The sequence below is a fragment of the Oryctolagus cuniculus genome, chromosome 1, assembly GCF_964237555.1.
Source record: "Oryctolagus cuniculus chromosome 1, mOryCun1.1, whole genome shotgun sequence".
Classification (NCBI taxonomy): domain Eukaryota; kingdom Metazoa; phylum Chordata; class Mammalia; order Lagomorpha; family Leporidae; genus Oryctolagus; species Oryctolagus cuniculus.
Window position 1 is genome coordinate 168,767,713 of NC_091432.1, and position 24,866 is coordinate 168,792,578.

Here is a 24,866-nt window from a genome sequence, read left to right on the forward strand (position 1 = left end):
ATTAGGGGAATTATCCTTTTGGGATGAGTTCTGCATCTTTGGGGATCCTCTTAGAATGCAGATTTTCCTCAGAGTATGGAGTCTGGTGTCTTTTACATGAAAACACAGGCTAGTGGATCATCATTCATCTGTAAGAGCTGTGACAAAAAGGAACACAGAGCTTTATAAGTTTTAATAACTTGACTATGAGCCCTTGTCCTCCTCTATCCTCAGGACCTTCTTGGTGAATGGTGTACATTACACCCTCAGTGAGCTTTGTGCCAATTGCAGGAGACAGCTCAAGGGCGAAGAATGAGGTGAAAACAACCATAAAAACACGGTATGGGACAGGAGGCCATGGTTGAGTGTGGCAGCCTCAGAGCCATGAGACTCCTGAGAGCAGAGGATACATGAAAGGGAGGGAGGGAGTAGAGCAATGGCGGGAGAGAGTGCTGAAGGAAAGCTTCTTTGGTGTGAACGCCTTTTTTCAGGTTAGTCCCCTGAGACAGAGGGTGTGTTTAAGAAAAATTAAGACCACTTGGGGGGAAGATGGCAGAATAGGGAAGGAGCACACCGAAGGTCCACTAAGGGAAGGTTCAAAGAGGGGTGAGAATTTGTAGTTTTCAAGGACCGAGAAGCCCTTCCTGAAACTGGGGAGATAGGGTGGACATGCGAGGAGGACGCGGACGCCTGAGACGCAGGACACCAGCAGGAGTGTGTACGCACCAGCGCTGGAAGCCGAGGTGAGACGGGGCGCTCGCCCAACACCGTGGCACAGCTGCCGCTGCCCCTCCCCCAACCCACCCTGGGATGGACACTGAGACACGCACGACTGAGTGGGGGAGGAAATAGAAAATGGAACAGAATGAGTGGCGCCTGCAGAAAGAGTGCACGATTCAGGGGTACTAATTGAGAGACTGAGTAAGCCAGTATCTCTTGGCGCCTCCTCAGAGCTCTAGCAGGCGGGAAGCAGCCATTTTGTCTGTTTACATTCGGGCTTAAAGGAGAATGTCTTTGCCTCCACACTAACCTTTGGAGGCGGAGCCCAAAGGTAGAGCAGAGCAACAGGACACTTCTTGCTCGAGGGAGGGCAGCTCAAAGCCCTGACACCCATCTACTCAAGTTACAAGAAAAAAAAAAACAACTGAATAGCGCCTGCCAGGGGGGAAAAAAGGGCAGGATCCAGAGCTGCAGTGGGCAGAGAGCAGCCATCCTGTCTGTTTACGTGCGGGCTGTGTAGAGCAGCCTGCTTACACTGGATATTGGTACAGACTCACAGCAGCCTATAGCAGAGGGAAATCAACCTGAAAAATCACCCAGACGGAATGCCAAAAAAAAAAAAAAAAACAAAAACCCACAATAAGAATATAGAAGAACACATAAACTTGCCAATGGAGCAGGCTAAACCAACCATAACAGAGGCAGAAGAAGAAGTTGAAAACATGCCAGAAAAAGAATTCAGAAAATTAATAATCAGAATACTTAGAAATAATGAGAAACAGTGTCAAGAGCTGAATGAAAAACAAGCCCAAGGATTAGAGATCCTAAAGAGAAGCCAGAATGAGATACTAGAACTGAAAAACTCAATTGACCATATAAAAAACACCGTGCAATCCCTCGGAAATCGAACAGATGAAATAGAAGCCGAATATCAGAATTCAAAGACAAACTTCCAGAAATAATACAGTCAGTTCAAACGCAGGAAGAAGAAATTAAAAAAATAAAAAATATGGTCGGAGACCTACAAGATTCAATCAAACGGTGTAATGTTCAGATAAAAGGAGTCCCTGAGGGGGTGGAAAGAGAGAATGGATTGGAAGGTGTCTTCAACAAAATAATATCAGAAAACTTCAAACAAAGGCAGCTGGATAACAACACACAAATACAACAGATAGCCAGGACTCCGAACAGAGTAGACCAGAAGAGAAATTCACCATGACACATTATGGCAACACTCAGTTCAATGACACACAAAGAACAGATCCTAAAATGTGCCAGAGAAAAGCGACAAATCACATTCAGGGGTAAGTCAATCAGACTCACCCCAGACTTCTCATCGCAAACACTACAGGCAAGGAGACAATGGCATGATATATTTCAAGTTTTAAAAGACAAACAATGCCAACCTAGAATACTATAACCTGCAAAGCTATTATTTATGAATGAAGGGGAAATAAAGATCTTCCAAGACAAACAGAAACTTAAAGAATTTGTATCCACGCATCCAACCCTACAACACTTGCTCAAAGACGTGCTGCACACAGAAATACAAAAACAAGAACTTCACTGCAAAAAAAGCGAATGTGGAGTAACCCACAAACAAAGTTCAAAATACATAAACAGCTCGTTTCAGGAAACATGAAGGGGAAAAGACAGTACTTAACAGTAATCACACTGAATGTGAATGGTCTTAATTCCATGACAAAGAGACATAGACTAGCTGATTGGATAAAGAAAAAGAATCCATCTATATGCTGCCTTCAGGAGACACAGCTCATCAGCAAAGATGCACACATACTGAAAGTGAAAGGATGGAAAAAGATACTCCAAGCTAACGGAAATCAAAAAAGAGCTAGTGTGGCCATCCTAATATCAGACAAAATAGACTTTAACATAAAAACTATTAAAAGAGACAGAGAAGGGCACTATATAATGATTAAAGGATCTATCCAACAGGAAGACAGTACTATTATAAATGTATACGCACCTAATTACAGGGCGCCTGAATACCTGAAAGAATTACTAATGGATTTAAAGGGAGATATAGACTCAAATACAATAGTAACAGGGGACTTCAACACCCCACTCTCACGAATGGACAGATCAACCAGACAGAAATTCAACAAGGAAACAACTGAGCTAATTGACGCCATAGACCAAATAGACCTAGTAGATATCTTCAGAACCTTCCACCCCACAGACACAGAGTTCACGTATTTCTCCCCAGTACATGGAACATTCTCTAGGATTGACCATATACTAGGCCATAAAGGGAGCCTCAACAAATTCAAAAAAAATGAAACTATACCATGCATCTTCTCAGACCATCGTGCAGTGAAACTCGAAATCAACAACCCAAGAATCTCTACACCATATGCAAATATATGGAGAATGGACAACATGATCCTAAATGAACAGTGGGTCATCGAAGAAATTAAAAGAGAAATCAAAAGATTTCTAAAAACAAATGAAAATGATAACACAACTTATCAAAACCTGTGGGACACAGCAAAAGCAATGCTAAGAGGAAAGTTTATAGCAATTAGTGCCTACATCAAGAAGCTGGAAAGGAACCAAACAAATGAACTCTCCATGCACCTCGAGGATCTAGAAAAACAGCAGCAAATCAAGCCCAAATCCAAAAGGAGGAAAGAAATACTAAAGATCAGAGAAGAAATAAACGGAATTGAAACCAAAAAATAATACAAAAGATCAACAAAACCAGGAGCTGGTTCTTTGAAAAAATAAACAAAATCGACACACCATTGGCCCAACTAACCAAAAAAAAGGAGAGAGAAGGCCCAAATCTGTAAAATCAAAGATAGTAATGGAAATGTAACAACAGACACAACAAATAAAAAGAATCATCAGAAACTACTACAAAGAGATGTATGCTAACAAATTGGGGAACCTGGAAGAAATGGATAGATTCCTGGACAAATACAACCTTCCTAAACTGAGCCATGAAGATATAGAAAATCTAAACAGACCCATAACCATGGAAGAAATTGAATCAGTAATAAACACACTACCAAAAAAGAAGAGCCCAGGACTGGATGGTTTCACTGCTGAATTTTACCAGACATTTAGAGAACAACTAACCCCAGTTCTTCTCAAATTATTCCAAACGATTGAAAGAGAGGGAATCCTTCCAAATTCCTTCTACGAAGCCAATATCACCTTAATTCCGAAGCCTGGAAAAGACACAACAGAGAAAGAAAACTACAGACCTATCTCCCTGATGAACATAGATGCAAAAATACTCAACAAAATTCTGGCAAACCGAATCCAACTGCACATCAGAAAGATCATTCATCCGGACCAAGTGGGATTTATCCCTGATATGCAGGGATGGTTCAATATTTGAAAATCAATCAATGTAATACATCACATTAATAAATTGAGAAACAAAAATCATATGGTTATCTCAATAGATGCAGAGAAAGCATTTGACAAAATACAACACCCTTTCATGATGAAAACCCTAAGCAAATTGGGGTTAGAAGGAACATTCCTCAACACAATTAAGGCAGTCTATGATAAACCAAAGGCCAGCATCATATTGAATGGGGAAAAGTTGGAGGCATTTCCATTGAAAACTGGCACCAGACAGGGATGCCCACTCTCACCACTGCTATTCAATATAGTCCTAGAAGTGTTAGCCAGAGCCATCAGGCAAGAAAAAGAAATTAAAGGGATACAAATGGGAAAGGAGGAAGTTAAACTATCCCTGTTTGCAGATGACATGATACTATATATAGGGGACCCGATAAACTCCTATAAGAGACTACTGGAACTCATAGAAGAGTTTGGTAAAGTAGCAGGATACAAAGTCAATGCTCAGAAATCAACAGCCTTTGTATACACAGACAATGCCAGGGCCGAGGAAGAACTACTAAGATCAATCCCATTCACGATAGCCACAAAAACAATAAAGTACCTTGGAATAAATTTAACCAAGGAGGTCAAAAACTATGATGAAAATTACAAAACACTAAAGAAAGAAATAGAAGACGACACACAAAAAAAAAAATGGAAAAACCTGCCACGCTCATGGATTGGAAGAATCAATATCATCAAAATGTCCATTCTCCCAAAAGCAATTTACAAGTTCAATGCAATACCAATCAAAATACCAAAGTCATTCTTCAAAGACCTAGAAAAAATGATGCTGAAATTCATATGGAGAAGCAGGAGACCCAGAATAGCTAAAGCAATCCTTAACAATAAAAACAAGGCCAGAAGCATCACAATTCCAGACTTCAAGGCATACTACAGGGCAGTTATAATCAAAACAGCCTGGTACTGGTACAAAAACAGATGGATAGACCAATGGAACAGAAAAGAAACACCAGAGATCAATCCAAACATTTATGACCAACTCTTATTCGACAAAGGACCTAAAACCAACCCCTGGAACAAGGACAGCCTCTTCAACAAATGGTGCTGGGAAAACTGGATGTCCACATGTCGCAGTATGAAGCAAGACCCCTACCTTACACCTTATACAAAAATCCACTCAACATGGATCAAAGAGCTAGAGATGCGCCACGACACCATGAAACTAATTGAGAGCATAGGGGAAACCCTTCAAGATATCGGAATAGGCGAAGAATTCCTGGAGAAGACCCCACAGGCACGGGTAATCAAAGATAAAATAAACAAATGGGATTACCTCAAATTGAAGAGTTTCTTAACAGCAAAGGAAACAGTCAGGAAAGCGAAGAGGCAACCAACAGAATGGGAGACGTTATTCACAAACCACACAACAGATAAAGGATTAACAACTAGAATCTACACAATGATCAAAAAACACCACAGAATCAAAACAACCCAATAAAAAAATGGGCCAAGGACGTTAACAGACATTTTTCAAAAGAGGAAATCCAAATGGCCAACAGACACATGAAAAAATGCTCAGGATCCCTAGCCATCAGGGAAATGCAGATCAAAACCACAATGAGATACCACCTCACTCTGGTTAGATTGGCTTACATACAGAAATCAATCAACAACAGATGCTGGCGAGGATGTGGGGAAAAAGGGACACTAATCCATTGTTGGTGGGAATGCAAACTGGTAAAGCTACTATGGAAGACAGTCTGGAGAGTCCTCAGAAACCTGAATATAGCACTACCACAGGACCCAGCCATCCCACTCCTTGGAATATACCCAAATGGAATTAAAGGGGTGAAAAAAGCCATTTGCACCTCAATATTTGTTGCAGCTCAATTCACAATAGCTAAGACATGGAATCAACCTAAATGTCCATCAACAGATGACTGGATAAAGAAACTATGGGCTATGTGCTCTATGGAACACTAGACAGCAGTAAAAAAAAAATGAAATCCGGGCATTTACAACAAAATGGAGGAAGCTGGAAAACATCATGCTGAGTGAAATAAGCCAGTCCAAAAGGGACAAATATCACATGTTCTCCCTGATCGATGGCAACTAAATGAGCACCTAAAATGATACCCATTGAAGTGAAATGAACACTATGAGAGACAATGACATGAGCAGCCCTTGTCTAGACTGTTGAGGAACAACTTACTATTTTGTTCCTTTAGTATTTTTGTTGTTGTTGTTGTTGCTCAGTTTGCTCTACACAAGACCACTGATTGAACACCGCAATCAATGCTCAACCATTCTTAAGCGTTTAAAAATTAACAGAAAATTGACCTCTGTGAAACATAGGAGTGGGAATAAGAGAGTGAGGAGATATATAGGACAGCACATACTCACTCAGACCTACCTCCAATGGTGGAACTAGAAATGTGCCAGGGGATTTCAACTCAACCTTACCAAGGAGGCAGGTACCAATGCCAGCACACTTGGTAAAGTGATAAATATAAATACGCAAGTGATCAAAAAGATAGGGTAAGTGTCGAAGAGATTACACAAATAAGACCAGTGTAAGCAAATAATGAAAGATAGAATCAAAAGGGAGAGAATGATCCTGCGGGGGAAGCAGAACACGCAGCAGACTCATAAAATGGCAAATGCCCAAAACAGCACTCCTGCCTCAGAATCAACCCTTGGGACATTCGGATCTGACTAAAAGGTCCATGAGAGTCTCGCAGGCATGGAAAGCCATGACACTGTGGCAAAAAAACAATCTAAATGAAGGATCCTGGTGAACAACACCCCAGCAGAAGGATCAGGCCATCAAGGAGAGAGGCGCCTTTCTCTGAAGGGAGGAAGGAACCTCCACTGTGATATGGCCTTGACTAAACAAATTCAGAGTTGGTGAACTCAAGGGGCTTCCATAGCCTAGACAGCTCATAGCAAGAGTCTCGGGTGATTGCTGACATCATAAATAAGAGTGCCAATTGTTAAATCAACAACTGGAGTCACTGGGTTCATGCTCCCCACGCAGGATCTCTGACCTTAATGTGTTTAACTATGAAACTCAAAAACAACACTACTAGTCAAACAATACCCTATACCTGGTTCGGTTGTGTGAGTGCAACCTGTTGAAATCCCTGCTTAGTATATACTAAGTTGATCTTCAGTATATGAAGTTAATTGAAAATGAAACGTGATGAAGGACGGGATGGGAGAGGGAGTGGGTGAGGGGAGGGCCACGGGAGGGAGGGAGGTTGGGGGGGGGAAGCCACAACAATACAAAAGATGCATTTTATATTCTACTTAAAACTATTGGTTGAACTCTGTAATTAATACACAATTACTCTTAGGTGTTTAATTATTGCTATAACTAGTACTCAAATAGTATTTTACACTTTGTGTTTCTGTGTGGGAGCAAAATGTGGAAATCTTTACTTAACATATGCTAAATTGATATTCTGTATATAAATATAATTGAAAATTAATCATGATGTGAAGGGGATTGGGAGAGGGGAGCGTTGTGGGTGGGAGGGAAGATACAGGGGGGAGGAGGCTATTGTGGTCCATGGGCTGTACTTTGGAAATTTATGCTCATTAAATAAAAAAAAAAGAAAAGAAAAATTAAGTCAGCAAAAAATGTTCTGGCAACTATCATGAGAAAGTATTGCTTATGTGAAGTATTTGCACTCATTTTTCTCTACTCTCACCCATATTAATGTAAAATTATTCATAAGATCATATCTCCCAATAATCACTGACACAGGCAAACTTCAGATGCGGAGCAGATCATAGATTAAAAAATCTGATCTCTTCCCCTCTCAGGCAAGTCTAGTTTTCCTTAAACAGCTTGGCCCTGGTTACTATTTCCATCTTTTCATTTCTTCTTCTTCTTCTTCTTCTTCTTCTTCTTCTTCTTCTTCTTCTTCTTCTTCTTCTTCTTCTTCTTCTTCTTCTTCTTTTTGACAGGCAGAGTGGACAGTGAGAGAGAGAGACAGAGAGAAAGGTCTTCCTTTTGCCGTTGGTTCACCCTCCCATGGCCACCATGGCCAGCGCACTGCGGCTGGCGCACCGCGCTGATCCAATGGCAGGAGCCAGGTACTTATCCTGGTCTCCCATGGGGTGCAGGGCCCAAGCACTTGGGCCATCCTCCACTGCACTCCCTGGCCACAACAGAGAGCTGGCCTGGAAGAGGAGCAACCGGGACAGAATCCGGCGCCCTGACTGGGACTAGAACCTGGTGTGCTGGTGCCACAAGGGGGAGGATTAGCCTAGTGAGCAGTGGCGCCAGCCCATTCATTCTTCTTAACAAGCTTTTCAAAACTGACGCTTTTCATCAGCCTTTCTCTTTTCTCCTCTTCCTCAAAATTTGTCAGAGAAATGTTTATGTGAATATTTATGTACAAATCTATATTTCTTTATTTTAATTTTTTAAAGATTTATTTTATTTATTTGAAAGTCAGAGTTACAGATGTTAGGTAGGAAGTCAGATATGAGCTTATGTGTGTGTGACATAAAGGCCTAAAGAGAAGACATCCATGTCCAGCATATGCGTCTGCATCTCAAAGTCATCCTGACAATGTTTCAGGGGCAGCCCGGTATTTGCATCCTGCCCTGCCCCCTTCTACCTGATAACCTGCCAGGTGGAGGTCCCCGCCCCTTCTGCCTGACAAATCTTCCACAATCTCCCAGATGCAGCCCAGTATCTGCATTTCAAACACCCTGCTCGGATCCCCATTCTCTAGGGGGTCTTACTCACCCTTCCTCTAAACCCAGGATGGCACCAGCTAACTTTCCTCCTGTCTGATAACTTCAGGGAGAAAACTCAGAAGTTTTCCTATTTACATCCAAAAAGCCCTTTGTTCCAAGAGGAGCAGAGGTGGGGAAGCAAGACCCATCTCCTTAAAAATCCCTGGCCTCAAGCGGACTGCATGCTCAGCCCTCTGCCTCTATGCTGAGTCACCCGCCTGACCTGCTCGGGTGTAATCTCTCCACTCAACCATGTAACCTTGCTCTCCCCTCACCCCAACGTCCAAGCGACTGAACATGCTCTCTCAGGTCCTGTCTGGAGAGGTGCCCATCCGTTCTTATGGATGTCCCTACCCTAATAAACTTTGCTACTTTTTACTTTCCACTACTGTGTCTCACGCCTGAATTCTTTCTTGCGCGAAGACAAGAACCCTGCCATTCACCAGTAACACAGAGAGAGATAGAGATAAAGGGAGAGGTCTTCTATCCACTGGTTCACTCCCCAGATGGCTGCAATGGCCAGAGCTGTGCCGATCTGAAGCCAGGAGCCAGGAATTTCTTCTGGGTCCCTCACATGGGTGTAGGGGCCCAAGGACTTGGGCCATCTTCCACTGCTATCCCAGGCTATAGCAAAGAGCTGGATTGAAAGAGGAGCAGCCAGGACTTGAACTGGCACCCATATGGGATGCTGGTGTTACTGGAGAAGGCAGGGTTCTTGTCTTTGCACAAGAAAGAATTCAGGCGTGAGACAGAGAGTAAGTGGAAAGCAAATAGCAAGGTTTATTAGGGCAGGGACACCGTAAGAATGGATGGGCACCTCTCCAGACAGGACCTGAGAGTGCCCAGTCGCTCAGACTGGGGGAGAACGAGGTTACATGGTTGAGTGGAGAGAATACACCTGGCCAGGCCAGGCGGGCAGCTCAGCAGAGAGGCAGAGGGCTGAGCGCGCAGTCTGGTTGAGTTCAGGGTTTTTAAGGGGATGGGTCTTGTCTTCCCACATCTTCTCCTCCTGGAACAAAGGACTTTTTTGATGTAAATATGAAAAATTCCTTCTGAGTTTCCCCCCTGAAGTTATCAGACAGGGGGAAGCCTGGCTGGCATGCCCCCTCCTCCCTTAGAGGAAGGATGGTTATCAGGTTGAAGGGGCAGGGCATTTGTAGTGCAAATACTGGGCTGCACCTGGAAGGTTATCAGGATGACTTTGAGATGTGGATGCTGGACTAGATGTCAACTCCTTAGGCCTTTGTCACACACACATAAGCTCATTTCTGACTTCCTACCTAACACTGGCACTTCAGGCCAGGGCTTCAACCCACTGTGCCACAGTGCTGGACCCTATTTTAATTTTTATTAACCAGAGCTGCCCTTATGGAGGGTTTCTTTATTGAAGCAAACATAGTTCACTGTACTATATAGGTATTTGATAGTTCTTAAGCTTTCAGACAGATGGTAGGCTCTGGAAGCTGGTATCTTGATTTTAGGCAATAAGTAGAAAAGAGAAGAAAAGTAACCAGTATGAGCAAATAGAAAGATTGACCTTTTACTTATTTGGTCAGCAAATATATAACTGTTTAAAGCACCTATACTTAATTTCCAGAATTGAGATGCAACCAGCCATTTGTCCTTTTTTATGGGTCCTATGGATGCTGGGTAGTGATTTCTAAAAGGAAAATAAAGAGTTAAAAGGGTCTGGACTCTGGCTCCAAAGCTTATGCTGTGTCCCAGAGCAAGTTAACTATTTCAAGCCCCAGCATCCTTATCTTATCTGTGAAACAGGAATATCAATCTCTACAATGCTGGGTTGCTGGAGGGACACATGAAATGGTACCCGAAATAGAGAAAGTATTTCATAAAAGTTCCTTCCTGGTCCTGGTCCCTCTGTCCTCCCATTTCCTGGCTTTGATCATGATTATTTCTGCCCAAGAAATAATAAAAATGCTTTGTTATGACAAGAATGCAATGAAAAGTGGAATTGAAAATTTAGGGTCAGAGAAAAATTTCTGGTCTAAACTCATTCTCACATGCATGAACACATCCCCCAGTTTGATCAGGTTGGTGCCTACCTATTTTACTTTATAATGTACTTCAGGAAAAAAGAATTAGTAAGGCTCCTTGGGGTTAGGATTTCTGGGTTAGGACATACTTGTTTTTCAATATTCAAAAGAAAACTTTGAAAATTGCATTTTCAACACAGAGTGTTATGCAGAAATGGCTATATTTTCCTTTATAGATGATTTAGAATGGTCTAGAAGACATATCTATGATTGCTCTGCAAGCCTAAAAGTTCACCCTTGAGCAAGTAAATCTGGAAACTTAAAGACTGGTTCAGTCAGAGATCACACAGGAGACAGAAACCACACACACAAACGGGCACATGAAAAAAAGAAAATGTAGCAAAGGGTTGGTAATTGGGCAACTGAAGGAATAAAAATATTTCAGAGGTAGCAACTGCAGGAAGCAGCTATCCGGCTTGGGGCTGAGGAAACACAGGGAAGGACTTGAAGCTACTGAAATGTAGGAAACTAGAAAAGGAGCCCCACCCCGACCCCCAGAGGTGAAACCTAGACATCTAAAGTAGGGATATGCCTCTGAGCTGGGGTATGGGGATCTGTGATCTTGGGGTCCCAACTTTTGAGGATTGGGTACTGGCTCACTGGTATGTCTGGGTTTGGGGAGACTATGAGGTTAGCTTTGCAAATGTTGGAAAAACAGCAAACTGGAGTCAGCCTCTGTTATAGAGGTCTTTACTGCTACTGGGTGAGGAGGCATTGCTGGAAGGATTTTAAAGAAACCACCAAGTGTACAGGGAGCAGGTGGGAAGGAATATCTATTTCCTGCCTCCTGAGCTGTGCAGTCGCTGGGACAGAGCCTAACAGGGCAGCATGAAAAGCTGAAATGGTGTTTCAGGTTCCAGGGTCAGCCCTGCAAAACTGAGAAGGGGAGCTGAGAGATAACGGAAAAGCTGTTTGAGTGGTATTTTCTCTGCTTGCTTTTCTTCCTAGATCCTTGCTCAAGGCTAAGAGAATTTTCCACCAAAATGGGATGGGATTTGGAGGAGGATGCAAGGCCAAACATGCACCATTTCTTCGCCACCTTGCTATGACACCAATGACTCTGAGACATTTGCATTTCACAGAAAAATGTTCCCTATTTGTAGTAACTGATTAGAGTTAACTGCTCTTGATTTTGTCAAGTGATGACATTAAATACCCTCCAAAATCAACTGAATTTCCTTAAAAAAAATTTTGACCACCCAAATTCAGGAAGAACATAACCTCAGAAAAAACGGTAGTTGATTGAATGACTTTGCTTTAAAAAAAACCCCATTGTTGAAATGCAAATACTGTGGGCTGACGCTGTGGCCTAGTGGGTAAAACCACTGCCTGCAGTGACAGCATCCCATATGCTCTCTGCTATGGCCTGGGAAAGCAGTAGAGGATGACCCAAGTCCTTGGACCCTGCACCTGCATGGAGATGTGGCAGAAGCTCCTGGCTCCTGGCTTTGAGCTGGCCCAGCTCCGGGTGTTGTGGCCATTTGGGGAGTGAACCAGAGGATGGAAGACCTTTCTCTCTCTACCTCTGCCTTTCTGTAACTCTCTTCCTTTCAAATAAATAAATTAATATTTATAAAAAGAGAAAGAAATACAAATACTGAGGATCAAAAAAGAAATAGTAATATTCTTATATTTACAGGACTTTAAATTACAATAGTAGTAATAATTTGTGTTTATTAGTACTCTGAACTAGCATTTGTGGAGAGATTACTATATTATATTAATAATTATTCCCATATTATTAACTATATTATTAATCTTTCCCATAAATCTCCCTGATAGGTGCCATTTTTATCTCCATTGCACAATAAGGACAAGGAGAACTGGCAGAGGTGTGTGCCTGAGGTTACACAGCTAATTGGCAGAGCCGAGCCAAATCCACTGATGACAAAGTTTGTCTGGGCTGTCTGAGTTCCCATACCTCTTTCTCTTAAATCTCTTTTCACATGGCCCTTACATGTGTCTGGGCTAAATTATGGGCTATGGGCCCACAAAGTGTTGATTTTATCAGTTGGCCTTGTCTAATTTTCAAAACTTGCCCAATTTTCAAGGTAAAGCTTATGAAACTTTCAAGTACAGCCTGAATACATGTCATTTCTTGCCCTTGCTTTCTTGCAGTTCTATCTTTAAAATGAACAAATTCCTCTTGGCTTGAAATGCTGTATTTCCTTTCCTTGCATGCCTTCTGTTACTTATAACCTTCACAAATAACACTTACTGAAAATGTTCAGAGTCTTCCCTCAGATGGACAGCTCTGGTAAACCAGCATCATCTTACTCACTGCTGCTGAGGCTGGAGAAAGGAAGAGGGAAATGGGACTCCTGGCGCTGCAGCTTTACCTGCTTCAGTGGTTCAGTGACTTTGTAGAGGGAGCCTCTCAGCTGCGACTGCGCCCCAACGTTGGAAGATGAATTGGATTCACTCTGTGTGTATCTTGTTCCGTCTGTCAGTGTTTGGAGCATGGATTATGCACCACCTGTTTAAATAATGCAATATTTTATCCTTCTTTAATTAATGTTGACTCTCATGATGGAGGGACACATAACACAGCATAGATAGGGATTTCGGACTTCACACATAAACCCAAGGGCCTTGCCTGTAAGCACTTACATAGAAATTTAATCAGAAATCCCCCAATTTCAACATTTGGAGTTTCTTACTATTGTGAGGCACCTTTTATTTTTCTGCTTTAAAGATGAGAAAACAGAGGTACAGATGCTACTTGCTCCAGGTATCACAGCTAGCTAGCAGTCATAACCATCTCTAGAATGGAAGTACTTGACTCCTGTTCCAATGCTAAATTGCCTCTTGGCAAAATGAAATCATTCATTTATTTTCCACTTATTTAACCCCTACATCTGTCTATTCAGAATTGTTTCTGTGTTAGGTTTCAGGGAACACTACAGTGAGCAGAACAGTCTGGTCCCTGGTGCTATGGGGATTACATTCCTGTGTCAGATCAGATTTTATTAATCAGAGTATTACAGGAAAGAATGAAAACCTACAAGTTGTCACGTAGTACTGAAGGAGTGATATATAGTGGCAAGAGAACATATCTTGTAGTGGGGTTCTCAGACAGAAGGAGGAGACACCAGGGCTTTTGCAGGAAACAAGTGTTGACTTCTGTGCTGGCACTGCCTCAGAGGATTTGCATCCAGAGTCTGAGCCCCGAGTAAAGTGGAGACTGCCTTATATACAATCTTAGTTTTTTGTCTCCTTTATGTGGCTACACTCATTCTGCTTGGGTACTTTAAGGCCACTGGGTCACTATAAGGTTGCATAAGGTTGTGCATGTGGAAGTAGTTATTGGTTAGGCCACATTGCCCTTTCCTTTTGTTCTGGGACAGTCCTTAACTTTCCCTTTTATCCCAATGGGCCCTTAAGTTTCCCTTTTGAAAGTCCTCAGTCTTTGACAGAAATGAGTCTAATGAACAAATAAGAAGTTAAATACACAAGGCACAAAAACATTTCACTTTGTGAACTCAAACATCCCTGATGTCTCCTATTGATGTAGACAGGCAGATAGGATAAAACTGATTAGGTATGAGAGCTGGAAGACCACACCTCCACCATGCCCTCTGTGTGATCTCATGCCCTGACCTGATCCCACCTGAATGCCCACCTGCCCATCAGACTATGTAACCACTTCCCTTTGGAAAGCATATAAAAGGCGAGGAGCGCCCCAAATCGCTCTCTCGCTCTCTCTACCTTTGCTTTGCTACTTGTGCTAAGCTACTTGTGGCTGTTCATAACCAAATGCTTGCTGCCCGTGGCTCCTGGCCTGCTCCCTGCCTGGTGTGAACCACAACTTAATCTCTACACTTTTCTATCTCCATTAGATAAAGCCCTCACTCTCCTATGCATTTCTTTCACTGAATAAAATCCTTAAAACTTACCACGTTGTCTGGTCCATTTGAGCCAGTATTCAAAATTCTTTGAATGCATGGCAAGAACGCACACAGCTTATTGATTTCAGGAACTATTAATAAGCAAAATGGTTTCACTATGGTGTTGCATGAAAAGCTTGTATCTTTCATCATTGATGATGCCTCCAATCAGATTGCAGCTGAAAGGAGCCAGATTCCTAATATCTACTAGCTCCTTTGGATCACGGAGCTTACAGTTAAATTTTATACTTATGAATACAGATTTCTAGGGAGTTGGCATTGTGGTATAGCACGTTATGCCACCGCCTGGAATGCTTAAATTCCATTTGAGTGCTGGTTCGAGTCCTGGCTGCTCCACTTCCAATCCAGCTCCCTGCTAATGTGCCTGGGAAAGCAGCAGAAGATGGCTTAATGGGCCCTGCCACCCACATGGGAGACCTGGATGAAATTCTAGTCTCTAGGCTGTGGCCTGGCCCAGCCCTGGCATTAGCAGACATTTGGAGAGTGAACCAACAATGGAAGATTTCTCTCTCTCCCTCTCTCTCTTTCGCTCTTGCTCTCTCTCTCTCCTCTTCCTCTCTCTCTCTGATTGAAGCTGGAAATCAACAACTCAAGAATCTCTGGAACATATGAAAATACATGGAGACTGAACAACATGTTCCTGAATGAACAGTGGGTCACAGAAGAAATCAAAAGATTCCTGGAAATGAATGAAGACAACAATACATTATATCAAAATTTATGGGATACATCAAAAGCAATGTTAAGAGGAGTGTTTATGGAGATTGGTGCCTTCATCAAGAAACTGGAAAGTCACCAAATAAATGAACCAACAGTGCATCTCAAGGACCCAGAAAAACAACAAACCAAACTCCAAATTACTAGGAGAAGAGAAATAATTAGAATTAGAGAAGAAATGAAAAAAAAATTGAAACAACAAAAGACAATACAAAAGATCAGCAAAATGAAGAGCTGGTTTTTGAAAAAAATAAACAAAATTTGCACACCAATGGCTCAACTAACCAAAAGAGGGAAAAGACCCAAATCAATAAAATTAGAGTTGTAAAAGGATATGTAACAACAGAAACCAAAAAATAAAAAATAAAAAAGAATCATCAAGAATTACTACAAAAAGCTGTATACCAACAAACTGGGAAACCTAGAAGAAATGGACAGATTCCTAGACACATACAACCTGCCAAAGTTGAGTCATGAAGACAAAGAAAACTAAACAGACCAATAACTAAGACAGAAATGGAGTCAGTAATAAAGATTCTCCCAACAAAAAAAAAAGCCCAGGACTGGATGGCTTCACTGCAATTAAAAAATAACTAATTCCAATTATCTTCAAGGTATTCAAAAGAACTGAAAGGGAGGGTATCCTCCCAAACTCCCTCTATTAAGTCAGGATTACCTTAATTCCTAAACCAGAAAAAGAAACAACAGAAAAAGAGAGATTAACAATAGATGCAAAAATACTCAACAAAATACTAGCTAATTGAATGCAAGAGCACATCAGAAAGATCATTCGCCTGGACCAAGTGATTTTATCCATGGTATGCTGGGAGGGGTCAACATCCACAAATCAATGGGATATAGCACATTAACAAACTGAAGAACAAAAACCATATGATTATCTCAATAGATGAAGAAAAAACATTTGATAAAATACAACACCCTTTCACGATGAAAACTCTAAGCAAATTACATATAGAAGGAACATTCCTCAACATAGTCAAGGCAATCTATCACAAAGCCACAGCCAGCACCTTACTGAATGGGGAAAAATTGGGGGCATTCCCATTAAGATCCGGAGCCAGATAAGGATGGTCGCTCTCAACATTGCTATTCAATATAGTCCTGGGAGTTTTAGCTAGAGACATTAGACAAGAAAAAAAATCAAAGGGATACAAGTTGGGAAGGAGGAAGTCAAACTATCCCTATTTGCAAAAAATGACATGATTCTATATATAGGGGATCCAAAAGACTCTACTAAGACTATTGGAACTCATCGAAGAGTTTGGTAAAGTGGCAGGATATAAAAATCAATGCACAAAAATCAATAGCCTTTATACCCACAGATAATTCTGTGGCTGAAACTGAGCTTCTAAGATCAATCCTATTCACAATAACTTCAAAAAAAATCAAATACCTTGGAATAAATTTAATCAAGGATGTCAAAGATCTCTATGATGAAAATTACAAAACATTAAATAAATAAATAGAAGACATAAAAATGGAAAAAGCTTCCATGTTCTTAGATCAAAAGAATCAATATCAAATGTCCATACTATTGAAAACAATTTATAGAATCAATGTGATGGCAATAAAAATACCAACAACATTCTTCTCAGATCTAGAAAAAAATGATGCTAAAATTAATATGGAAACACAAGAGATCCTAAATAGTTATAGTCATCTTATACAACAAAAACAAAGCCAGAGGAATCACAATACCAGATCTCAAGGCATACTACAGGACAGTTATAATAATAATAAAAAAAATCTGTTACTGGCACAAAAACAAATGTGTAGAACAATGGAACAAAATAGAAACTCCAGAAATCAAAATCCAAGCTACAACCAACTTATTTTTGAGAAAAGAGCAAAAATCAATCCCTAGAGCAAAGACAGTCTCTTTTACAAATGGTGCTATGACCTCTACCTGTAGAATGCACTATTCACTGAAGGGATTTACAAACTGTAGAGACAGAGAATATAACCATGAGATGGCTCAAAAGGGAAGGTCATTTCATAAATAGCATAAAAGAAATATTTAATAGAGCATAAAGAAATGCCCATGGGCAGTAGGAGTAGAATAAGAGAATATCAAAATAATTGGTTTGGGCTCTAAAAATGGCTGTTTATCATGGGGAAATGGCACCACTGTTCATCTTACAACAGAGCTGCCCAAATAGTGTGGCATCAGGGAAGGTTACTAAAAACAAACAAACAAACAAACAAAAAAAACAAATGGTGCTATGAAAACTGGATCTCCACATACAGAAGTATGAAAGTAGACCCCTACCTTACACCTTACACAAAAATACACTCAAAATGGATCAAATACCTAAACCTGCAATTTGATACCATCGAATTACTAGAGAACATTGCGAAGCCCAACAAGACTTTGACAAAGGGAAAGACTTCTTGGAAAAGACCCTTGAAGCACAGGCAGTCAAAGCCAAAATTGACAAATGGGATTACATCAAACTAAGAAGCTTCTGCACTGCAAAAGAAACACTCAGCAAAGTAAAGAGGCAACTGACAGAATGAGAGACAATATTTGCAAACTATGCAGCTGATTAAGGATTAATTTTAAGAATCTATAAAGAGCTCAAGAAATTCAGCAACAACAAAACAAACAACTCAGTTAATAAATGGGTAAAGGACCTGAACAGACATTTTTCAAGAGAGAAAATTCAAATGGTCAACAGACACTTGAAAAAATGCTCAAGATCACTAGCCATCAGGGAAATGCAAATCAAAACCATAAGGAGATTTCATCTCATCCGAATTAGAATGGCTCTCATACAGAAATTAACACACAAATGCTGGTGAGGATGTAGGGGAAAAGGTACCCTAATCCACTGTTGGTGGGAATATAAATTGGTGCAGCCACTGTGGAAGACAGTATGGAGATACCACAGCCATTCCACTCCTGGGAATTTATCCAAAGGAGATGAAATCAGCATCTGAAAGAGTTATCTTCCACCATGTTCACTGCAGCTCAATTTACAGATTTACAGTAGCTAAGATATGGAATCAACTCAGATGTCTGCCAACTAAAGAATGCATAAATTATGGTATACATACACATTATGGAATACTACAGAGCTGTAAAAAAATTAAATCCTATAATTTGCAACAAAATGGATGCAACTGGAAACCATTATACTTAGTGAAATAAACCAGTCCCCAAAAGACAAATACCATATGTTCTCTCTGTCCTGTGGAAACTAATACAGTACCTAAAAGGTAATCTATAGGAGTAAAGCTGACACTTTGTGATGTGATGATTTTGAACAGCCTTGTCTTGACTGTTGAGGAACAACATTTTTTTGTTAGTTTTCCTGATGTTTGTTTTTTTTTTTTTTTTCTTCATACTATTTGTTGAACTCTCTACTTAGTGTATGGTTAGTCTTATGAGTATAAAGTTAACTGAAAATAATCTTTGTAATAAAATAGGAATGGGAATGGGAGCGGGAGGAGAAAGAAGAGCGAGAGTATGGGTAGGAGGGAGGTAGGGTAGGAGGTATCTCCATGTTCCCAAATATGTATATAAGAAATGCATGATGTTTGTTATTCCTTACATAAATTTTTTTTAAAGTTCATGGAAAATGAAGTTTAAAGAGAAGTTTATTTTGGCGCAAACAAAATAAGAAAGTCATGCATAGTTGTTTCTTCATATGCATCTTACATGAACTTTTTCAAGGCCCCTTATAAACATGATTTTCAAATTTTTTCACCAAAATAAACTTATATTTTAAATCCTATTTTCTATGAATATCTTGAAGTACCTCCTACTTATACTAAATATTATTTCTTATCTGAAATTCATATTTAACTGGGTGTCCTGCACTTTATCTGGAAACTCTTGTTGTGAACTTCTAGACCTTCAAGGCCTTAGATGTATTTGGTGATCCCTTTGTTTGCTCAAGTTTCTACAACTCCACTCTGAGGAATGTCCAGGTACTCTGGGAGGACAATAACTTTTCTCACAAGAAGTCAAAGAGGCAAAATTCTTTTGATTGAGAACCGTGAATAGAACATATCTAGAAGACAACTGTCTCTACTCATTGGCAGTTTATTATGTGGTTGTTATATTAATTAAATTGCACATTTCTAGAAGATAGGATTTGGTTCTGCTCCTTTGTACCAATCAAAGTGCAATGTTGAACATGGTACCAGCCACAGAAGAGATGTTTAACAAATGCTTGTTACAGGAATAGATTTTATGTGAGGGGTAACCATGAAGATATGATGTTTATTTTTCTCCTTGGATGACTTGCTAAATTAATTTCAATGTTTCCTGTTAGTAAAATGATGTGCACTTGAGTGTTTTGATGTATCTGTGTACATTTTATGTTTCTTACTTAGTTGCAATATAAATACAATTTACCAAGATTATCCTCATATTGGTCCCCTAACTAAGGTATCCTAATAAGGAGCTAAAAGATCATCTTTGAAACTGCTCTATAGCCGAAGTTGATTTCTTATGCAAAATAAATCCAGAAACAGGCAGTCTACGGCTAGAATAGAGGTTGCATGTATTTATCAGAACTCATTCCATTTCACTGCTCTGTTATATAACAAATGTGATCTTTATCCTTACAGGCCAAGATGACTAAGATCCTAGCTGCCACAGTTGTGTTCAAACATGTAGGTGGAGAGATAATGATATTGCAAGTCTTATCTACTTTAAGGAAACTTCACTGAAGTCTCATTCTCATTCATCCACTTATTCATCAACATATATATTCATTGAACATGTGCCAGGAATTGCCTTGGGTGTTGGATTTACAAAAATATGACTTAAATCAGATGAGAAATTTAGCCACCTTTTGCAATCAGGAGCTAGGCAAACTGAGTAATATAGCCAACTGAAAATAGAGATTTTCTTACTAGGAATGAAAAGATAACTGGATAAGTAATTATTAATTCAAACTTGATATTGAAAAGTCAAAACAAATATTTACATTTAATATCTTACCCTAAGTCATTAACAAAGTCTTCAAAGCCATGCATGATATAGCCTCTACTATTTTCTATTTACATTTGCATTTTTGTCCTCCCTTGACACTGGCTTACTTTTAAAAAACAATTCTTCCAGTGGCCGGCATTGTGGCATAGTGGGTTAAGCTGCCACCTGTGACACCAGCATCCCCATATGGGCACCGATTCATGTCCTGGCTGCTCCACTTCTGATCCAACTCCCTGACAATGGCCTGAGAAAAAGCAGTGGAAGATGGGCCAAGGCTTGGGACCCTGCACCCTCAAGGGAGACCCAGAAGAAGCTCCTGGTTTCTGACTTCAGCCTGGTCCAGCCCTGTCCATTGTGGCAATTTGGAAAGTGAACCAGCATATGGAAGATTCATAAAACTCAGATGGCTTTAGTATAGTCCCAGATTTGTGAACAAGCATATGGAATATCACATATATACATACGAATATATATATTCATAATACTCAGATGGCTTTAGTATAGTCCCAGATTTGTGAACAGCATATGGAAGATCATATATATATATATATATATTCATAAAAATCAGAGAGTTTTAGTATAGTCCCAGAGTTGTGCAACCCCAATCAATTAAGAATTGTGTTTGTAACATTACTCATACATCACAGTGATTTTTCATGTCTTTGGTAAACAGAAGATCCTAAAGGCTTTTGGGGTAAGCCAGCGCCGCGGCTCACTAGGCTAATCCTCCGCCTTGCGGCGCCGGCACACTGGGTTCTAGTCCCGGTCGGGGCGCCAGATTCTGTCCCAGTTGCCCCTCTTCCAGACCAGCTTTCTGCTGTGGCCAGGGAGTGCAGAAGAGGATGGCCCAGGTGCTTGGGCCCTGCACCCCATGGGAGACCAGGATAAGTACCTGGCTGCAGCGGCCATTGGAGGGTGAACCAACGGCAAAGGAAGACCTTTCTCTCTGTCTCTCTCTCTCACTGTCCACTCTGCCTGTCAAAAATAAAAAAAAATAAAAATAAAAAAGCTTTTGCGGTAAAGGGGAATCACACAATGGTACAGAAATAAAAAGGCATCCAATTTCTCTATATCATGAGACATAAACACAATGAAAAATTCCTTAAAATTTTTGTAGGAAATTTATTTTCATCCTAGACACACTAACAAGTGGAACAGAACAATCAAGACATTTTAGATAAATTTACCTCCAAATGTCCTTTTTCAGGAATCCATGAAGAATGTGCATCATCATACAATAGAATTAAGCAAAAAAGTAAAAGGCACAGGATCCAGGCAACTGGGAACCCAACACAATAGAGAGACAGTAAGATTACTAAGGATGATAGCAAAGCAAGATGCAGGTTGATAGCTATGCACCTGTTCTAGTCTGGATCAGAGCCAGAGAGCTCCAGGAAAAAAAAAATCAACAACAACTAAAAAACTACTCATTAAGTATCAACATGAGAAACTGTATTGACAGTTTATTATACAGTGTGAAAGGATTGTAGTAGGTACATAAAAAATCAGGCAAACTAGAGAAAAAAATGTTAAAAATCTACCATGGAGAGGTCCTTAACAAAGAAAATCCTTATGTGGGTGCTTCTTATTTTCATTTGTGCTGAATGCTAGACAGGCAGGCCTTTCACTCTGAAAGCTCACGCCCCTCATTTCTGGGAAGAACTTTCCCAATCTTTAATAATTTCCATCTGTTTTCTACTGGGTTTGAGAAATTCCCTTCAGCTGAATATTGGGCTTCTTGGACGGAAGCTGCATTTTACTTTACTTTTCTTCTTCACTTTAGAACAGAACATTTTCATTTTAGAATAGTTTTCCATTTAAATAAAAGTGGTGAACAGAATTCCCAAATACAGGCATAACTTGCTTTATTGGGTTTCGCTTTACAGCACCTTGCAGATATTGCATTTCTTACGAACTGAAGGTTGTGGCAACTCTGCATTGAGCAAGTCTATGGGCAAAGTTCTTCCAACAGCAAGCGCTCATGTTGTGTCTCTGCGTTACATTTTGGTAATTACTGTGCTGTTTCAAATTTTTCCATTATTATTGTATCTGTCTTGCTGATCTGTGATCAATGATTTTTAGTGTTACTATTGTAATTGTTTCTCAGTGCCATGATTGGTGCCCAAATAAAATAGCAAACTTAATTAATAAAGGTTGTATAAAATGTGTTCTGATTGCTCCATTGAGTGACCAGTCTCCTATTTCTCCCTCTTCTCAGGCCTCCCTGTACCCTGAGACTCAGTAATATTGAAATTAGGCCAATTAATAACCCTAATGGGTTTGGAGGTGTTCAAGAATCACAATCTCTCACATTGAAAACAAAAGCTAGAAATGATTAAGCTTAGTGAGGAAAGCATGTTGAAAGATAAGATAGAACAAAAACTAGGCTTCTTGTGCCAGTTACTCAAGTTGTGAATGCAAGGAAAATTTCTCCAAGAAAATTAAAAGTGCTACTCCAGTGAGCACATGAATGTGAAAACAAAATAACCTTCTTGCTGATATGGAGAAAGTTTTAGTGGTCAAGATGGAAAACCAAAACAGCACTGTCGTAAGCCAGAGCCTAATCCAGAGCAGCTCTTTAATAGGTGGAGACTGACAGAGGTGAGGAAGCTGCAGAAGAAAAGGTTGACGTGAGCAAGGATGTCTCCTAAGTTTAAGGAATAAGCCAGTCCCCTGACACAAAAGTGCAAGGTGAAGCTGGAAGTGCAGGTGCACAGTAAGTTATCCCAAATGTCTAGCTAAGAGAACTGTCCCATGTGGCTACATCAAACAGCAGACTTTCAGTGTACTTGAAACTTTGATAGTGGAAGAATATGCCATCTAGGACTTTTACTGCTGGAGAGAAGTCAATGCCTGGCTTTAGAGCTTTGAAAGACAGGCTGGCTTTCCTGTCAGGGGCTAATGGAGCTGGTGACTGTAAGTTGAAGACAAGGGTAACTTAGCATTCTAGAAGTCCTTTGCCCTTAAGACATATACTAACAGTACTCTAACTACACTCTATAAATAAAAAAGGAAGCCTGGATGGCAGTACAACTGTTTATAACATGGCTCACTGAGTATTTCAAGCCCATTTTAAAAAGATCTACTGTTCAGGAAAAAACACTTTTTCAAAATATTACTGTTCATTGACAATACATCTGGTACCTGAAGAACTCTGATGGAGATGTACAAAGTGACTAATATTTTTGTGCCTACAAACACAATACACTCTAAGCCCATGTGCCAAGGAGCAATTTTGACTTTCAAGTCTTATTTTAAGATAAATATTTTTTAAAGCTATAGATACACCCAGTGATTCCTCTGATGGCCTCGCGCAAAGTAAGTTGAAAATCTTCTTAGAAAGGATTTACCATTCTAGATGCCATTAAGATTATTTGTGGGGGCCGGCGCCACGGCTCACTAGGCTAATCCTCCGCCTTGCGGCGCCGGCACACCGGGTTCTAGTCCCGGTCGGGGCGCAGGATTCTGTCCCGGTTGCCCCTCTTCCAGGCCAGCTCTCTGCTGTGGCCCGGGAGTGCAGTGGAGGATGGCCCAAGTGCTTGGGCCCTGCACCCCATGGGAGACCAGAAGAAGTACCTGGCTGCGGTGGCCATTGGAGGGTGAAGCAATGGCAAAGGAAGACCTTTCTCTCTGTCTCTGTCTCTCTCTCACTGTCCACTCTGCCTGTCAAAAAATAAATAAATAAACAAAAATAAAAGAGTATTTGTGGGGCCAGTGCTGTGGCATAGCAGGTTAAGCCTCTGCCTGCAAAGCTGGCATCCTATATTAGTGTCAGTTCAAGTTCTGGCTGCTCCTGTTCTGATCTAACTCCCTTCTAATGCACCTGGGAAAGAAAGAGAAGATGGCCCAAGTGCTTGGGCCCTGTTCCCACATGGGCAACCCAGAAGAAGCTCCCAGCTCCTGATGTCAGCCTTGCCCAGCCCCAGCCATTGTGGTCATTTAGGGAATGAACCAGTAGATGGAAGACTTCTCTCTTTCTTTCCCTTTCTCTCCGTAACTGTGTCTTTCAAACAAAATTAATAAGTCTTGTAAAAAAAAAAAAAAAGGAGTACTAGTGATTCATGGGAGGAGATCAAAATATCAACAGTATCAGGAGTTTGGAGGAAGTTGATTGTAACCCTCATGGACTGACTTTGTGGGTTCAAGAATTCAGTGGAAGATGTAATTGAAGATGTGGTTGAAGTAATAAGAGAACTAGAATTAGAAGTGGTTCATGAAGATGTGACTGAATTGCTGAATGGAGGAGGTGGTGTTTCTTATGAATGCGCAAAGAAAGTGGTTTCTTGAGCAGGGATCTACTCCTGGTGATTATACTGTGAATAATCATGAAATGATAACTAAAGATTTAGGATAGTCCATAAACTTAGTTGGAAAGCAGCAGCAGGGTTTGAGAGGATTGACTCCAATTTTGAGAGAAGTTCTACTGTG

General features: G+C 40.6%; 1 long non-coding RNA gene across 2 annotated transcripts in view; it reads right to left on the bottom strand.

The window, feature by feature from the left end:
* LOC127491074 (uncharacterized) overlaps positions 1 to 24,866 on the bottom strand; it is a 189,828-nt gene that overhangs the window by 10,300 nt on the left and 154,662 nt on the right. For both annotated transcript variants that reach the window (XR_011379925.1, XR_007919581.2), the window contains exon 3: positions 13,066 to 13,323. This is a non-coding gene — a long non-coding RNA (uncharacterized lncRNA). The remainder of the gene's footprint in view (positions 1 to 13,065; positions 13,324 to 24,866) is intronic.